At 51.5% G+C, this 5,313-nt stretch overlaps 1 pseudogene; it reads left to right on the top strand.

Moving 5' to 3' along the window:
* Positions 1-3,086: 3,086 nt before the first annotated feature.
* On the top strand, positions 3,087-4,533 carry LOC125754774 (NHP2-like protein 1; annotated as a pseudogene).
* The last annotated feature ends 780 nt before the right edge of the window (positions 4,534-5,313 follow it).

Genomic DNA, 5,313 nt, shown 5'->3' on the forward strand with positions numbered 1-5,313 from the left:
CCCCACGTGGAGCCTACTTCTTCCCCTGCCTGTGTCTCTGCCTCTCTCTCTCTCTCTCTGTGTGTGTGTCTCTCTGTCTGTCTCTCTCTTTCTCTGTCTCTGCCTCACTGTGTCTCTGTGTCTGTCTCTCTGTCTCTGTCTCTCTTTATCTCTCTGCCCCTTTTCTCTGTCTCTTTGTCTCTCTCTCCCCTTCTCTCTGTCTCTCTCTCTTTCTCTGTCTCTGCCTCTCTCTGTGTCTGTCTCTCTGTGTCTCTCTGCCTCTCTTTTCTCTGTCTCTCTCTCTTTGTCTCTCTCTCCCCTTCTCTCTGTCTCTGTCTCTGCCTCTGTTTATCTCTCTGCCTCTCTTTTCTCTGTGTCTCTCTCCCCTTCTGTCTCTCTTTATCTCTCTGTCTCTCTCTTTGTCTCTCTCTCTCTCCCTGTCTCTCTCCTTCTCTGTGTCTCTCTCTTTCTCTATCTCTGTCTCTCTTTGTCTCTGTCTTGCTTTCTCTGTCTCTCTCTATCTCTCTGTGTCTCTGTCTCTGTGCCTCTGTCTCTCTTTGTCTCTCTCTTTCTCTGTCTTTCTCTCTGTCTCTCTCTGTCTCTGTTACTCTCTCTCCTTCTCTCTGTCTCTCTCCCATGAATACATAAATAAAATCCAAAAAAATAAAAAACAGAAAACAAAAAACAAATCTCAAAAATCTCCTTCATAAATCCCTTCTATAATTTCTTTTTCCATTCCGTCAGTCTTAAGTGTTCTTTCTCTAAATAGCCAGGCTTTGGGACGCCCCTGTGCCTCAGCGTTTGAGCGTCTGGCTTCAGCTCAGGGCGTGATCCCAGACTCCTGGGACCGAGTCCCATATCAGGGTCCTCGCATAGAGCCTGCTTCCCTTGTCTCTGCCTGTCCCTGTGTCTCTCGTGAATAAGTAAATAAAATCTTAAAAAAAAAAAAAAAAAAGCCAGAGTCATTTCAGGACAGATTCATTTTCTTTTTTATTTTATTTTATTTTATTTTATTTTATTTTATTTTATTTTATTTTATTTTATTTATGATAGTCACAGAGAGAGAGAGAGAGAGAGAGGCAGAGACACAGGCAGAGGGAGAAGCAGGCTCCATGCACCGGGAGCCTGATGTGGGATTCGATCCCAGGTCTCCAGGATCGTGCCCTGGGCCAAAGGCAGGCGCCAAACCACTGCGCCACCCAGGGATCCCCGATTCATTTTCTTTAACCACCACCACCACCACCCGTATTTTCATGCCTTGTATCTATTCTACATGTCTCCTACTATCTCACACACAGAGGTTGTTTTCCTTATCGTTAACCAGTAGTCTCGATTCCATGTGGCAGATTTTTTAAAATTGTACTTATTTTACACTTTTTGAGAGAGGAGAGAGAGAGAGAGAGAGAGAGAGAGAGAGAGAGAGAGAACTTTGTGAAGGGGGAAGAGAGGGAGGGAGGGAGACAGAGACAGAGACATAGGCAGAAGCAGGCTCCCCACAAGGAGCCAGATGTGGAAAGGGGTCCGGACTCGGATACCTCCCCCCCCGCCGCCCCAGAATTGGGCCCTGACCCAAAGGCCGATGCTCAACCCCTCAACCGCTGAGCCACCCAGGCGGCAGACTGTTAACTCCTAGAAACCTCAGTCTCTGGTGAAAAGTCAGTAGGAACCACGGGCACATTGTCTATCGTACCAGAAATCCTTAGATTGTCAAATGTATGAATACATGTGATAGTTTTTAGAAACACGTGTGTGTGTGTGTGTGTGTGTGTGTGTGTGTGTTTGTGTATGTATTGTTGGGCTGGCTGAGAGACAGGGGCACCCAAAATGGCGGACATCTCAAACTGGGTCAAAATGGCTGATCTTCCCGTCAAAGCATCCCTGACCACCACATCATCTCCAGTGAGTCAAAGCCTAGATGGGAAACCGAAACTTTCCATCCAGGAACCGCCCCCGCCCCCTCCCCATCGTCTGATACTATCCCCCCCCTACTCCCAGCCAATCACCTAAGGACACGGTGTTCCCTTGTCTAATTTGGCTAGGGACCCACCCGGATCCAGAGTCGGAACCAAGAAGGCTTCAAAACCCCCACAGTCCCCAACCCCGCGCGACTTCCCTGACTCTGGCCACCTCTCCGAGTCATGGAACCTCGCCCAGGAGCGCTCCCCATTAAAGCACTCTCCTACCTACTGCCTGGCTCTGCTGGTTTTTTATTTCTCCGCTGTTCATTTTGTAAAAACCTAACATGTAGGACACAATTTTTTTTTTAAGATTTAAGAGGGGGGGGGGGGCAAAGACACAGAGGGAGAAGCAGGCTCCAGTGCAGGGAGCCTGACGTGGGACTCGATCCCGGGACTCCAGGATCACGCCCTGGGCTGAAGGCGGCACTAAAACGCTGAGCCACACGGGCTGCCCTGTATGATACAATTGTGAAGGAAGCACGAAACAGGGGATCCCTGGGTGGCTCAGCGGTCCTGCAGGGTGCCCGCTTCTCCCTCTGCCCGTGTGTGTGTGTGTGTGTGTGTGTGTGTGTGTGTGTGTGATGAATTGTGAATTAAAATTAAAAAAAAAAAAGAGGAAGGAAAAGAGAAACGAACAAACCAACCTGAAACACGTTTACTGACACACCCAGGTATCTGCAGGTTTCCTGAATCAGACAAAAGAGAAACACAAAAACTGAGGTGGGGGGAGGGGGGGGGGAAGGAAGAAAAGGGCAAGGGGTGGGGGAGGAAAACACAACACCACAAAACAAAAAAACCACCTTGGGTGTCTTACTGACTCACACTTTAGTATTTTACCTTTCTGTTGGAAAGACAGACGCCAGGTATCCGATGAACTGAACCCAATTTATCAATTAAGCTAGTTACACCTTCAAAGTTCCAGGTCACCAAAGATTTGGGAAGCTATTGTAAAAGTTTAACCTATAGACCTTTTTTCATTTTTTTTTTAAATTTATTTATTTATGATAGTCGGGGGGGGGGAGAGAGAGAGAGAGAGAGAGAGAGAGAGAGAGAGGAGAGAGAGAGGAGAGAGAGAGAGAGAAAGAGAGAGAGGCAGAGACATAGGCAGAGAGAGAAGCAGGCTCCATGCACCGGGAGCCCGACGTGGGACTCGATCCCGGGTCTCCAGGATCGCGCCCTGGGCCAAGGGCAGGCGCCAAACCGCTGCGCCACGCAGGGATTCCCCCCTTTTTTCATTTGTTTCTTTTTCTTTTTTTTTTTAACCTGCTTGCTCGTCACAAGGAAAAGTACACGAGACGGACAAAATCGATCATTTGAAGTAGTTTCCGTGGACAAATCCTCAGAGGCACAACTCCACTAATCCGTTGAGTTCACAGCAAAGTTGAGTACGCCCGTCCCTCGGGGCCTGGACCCTCCGGCATGGGCATGGCATCCGGGTGGGTCCCGGTGGAACAAGGGGATAAGTAGTTCTCCTTTTCTTTTCTGTGCCTGTGGGTCTAAGAAGACACCACACGTGTCTTGTTTCTTTGTAATGAGGTGGCGGAAGGGTCTATCTCGATCACCACCATTCCAGGCCCACAAACTGTGACGGGAGCACAGCACATCCCACCGCCCACCCCAACGGCGGCGGAGGCGGGGGCGCGTGGGGACAAAACCGGTTATCCGTATGAAGTGTGACGGTGATAGGTAGCTCCCAGGACACGTCTTTTTACAGGAAACCCACAGGGACCGCGGATACGCAGAGATGACTGAGGCTGATGTGAATCCGAAGGCCTACCCCCTGGCAGATGCCCACCTCCCCAAGAAACTCCTGGACGCGTGTTCAGCAGTCCCGTAACTACAAGCAGCTTCGGAAAGGAGCCCACGAAGCCACCAAAACCCTCTGTGGAGAGGCATCTCTGAGTTCATCCTGATGGCTGGCTGCAGACGCCGAGCCCCTGGAGATCATCCCGCACCGTCCGCCGCCCGCCTGCCTGCCTGCCGCGTGAAGAGAAGAACGTGCCCTACGTGTTCGTGCGCTCCAAGCAGGCCCTCGGGCGGGCCTGCGGGGTGTCCGGGCCTGTCCTCGCCTGTCCCGTCACCATCCAAGGAGGCTCGCAGCCAAAGCCGCAGATCCAGTCCATTCAGCAGTCCATCGAAAGGCTCTTCGTGGAAACCGCTGGCCTCTGTCCCACCCCTCACGGAGCCCAGCCCTCCCCCCTGGGGTTGTGTCTACCGTCTGCGTTCGCATGTAGTTTCTCCAGCTGCCTTCTCTCGTTCTTTTTTTTTTTTTTTAAATTTTTATTTATTTATGATAGTCACAGAGAGAGAGAGAGGCAGAGACACAGGCAGAGGGAGAAGCAGGCTCCCCGCAGGGAACCCGATGCGGGCACACGAGCCCAGGGTACCCCTTCCACCTCCCCAACCCCCGCCCCGCATCCAGCCCCGAGAGGAAGGCAGCCGCCCAACCACTGAGCCACCCAGGCGTCCGTCCCTCTTTTCCTTTCTCTTATCCGTCAACCTTCCAGCCTTCCGCCTCCACCTCCGCCTGTTCCTTCATCTCGGTTTCGTCCTGGAAAACAGGCTTTGTCCGTGGTTGCCTCCCTCTCAGCCCTCTGAAAGAGGTGGAGTGGGTTGGGCATCAGTTCTGGTGCTCGTGCGTGCGTGTGGACTTGGGATTTCCGGCGTCCGCCTGCCTGGCCTGCTTTCCCCGTCTTCTTCATGATTTGGACTCAAGGGAAGTGGCGGGGGGTTGGGGGGGGGGGAGATCGGGTCCTTATTTCTCTGGCCCACCTCTTGGGTCCCATCCCACGAGGCATCTTTCTGATGGGGTGACCTAGAAGTCCGAACGTAGGGAGGGAGAGAGAGAGAGAGAGGAGAGAGGAAGGGGCAGAGACCTAGGCAGAGGGAGAAGAAGCAGGCTCCACGCAAGGACACAAACAAACCTTCCAAAAAAAGAGAAGGAAAAAAAAGGTAAACTTGCGGCAACGGCCCGGCCGCTCGGGGGTCGAGCTCCGCCTTCAGCCCAGGGCGTGGTCCTGGAGACGCGGGCTCAGAGTCCCAGGTCAGGCGCTCTGGATGGAGCCTGCTTCTCCGTCTCCGTCTGTGTCTGATGAAAGAAAGAAAGAAAGAAAGAAAGAAAGAAAAGAAAGAAAGAAAGAAAGAAAGAAAGAAAGAAAGAAAGAAAGAAAGAAAGAGAAAGAAAGAAAAGAAAAGAAAGAAAGAAAAGAAAAGAAAATGAATAAATAGTAAGTAAGCAAGTAAGTACGTACGTACATACATACATACATAAATGCACATACATACAAACAAAGACAAACTCGGGGCAACGGCCCGGCCGCTCGGGGGTCGAGCTCCACCTTCAGCCCAGGGCGTGGTCCTGGAGACGCGGGCTCAG

The sequence above is a fragment of the Canis lupus genome, unplaced genomic scaffold (genome assembly GCF_003254725.2).
Source record: "Canis lupus dingo isolate Sandy unplaced genomic scaffold, ASM325472v2 SANDYSCAFF125, whole genome shotgun sequence".
In the NCBI taxonomy this organism is placed as follows: Eukaryota; Metazoa; Chordata; class Mammalia; order Carnivora; family Canidae; genus Canis; species Canis lupus.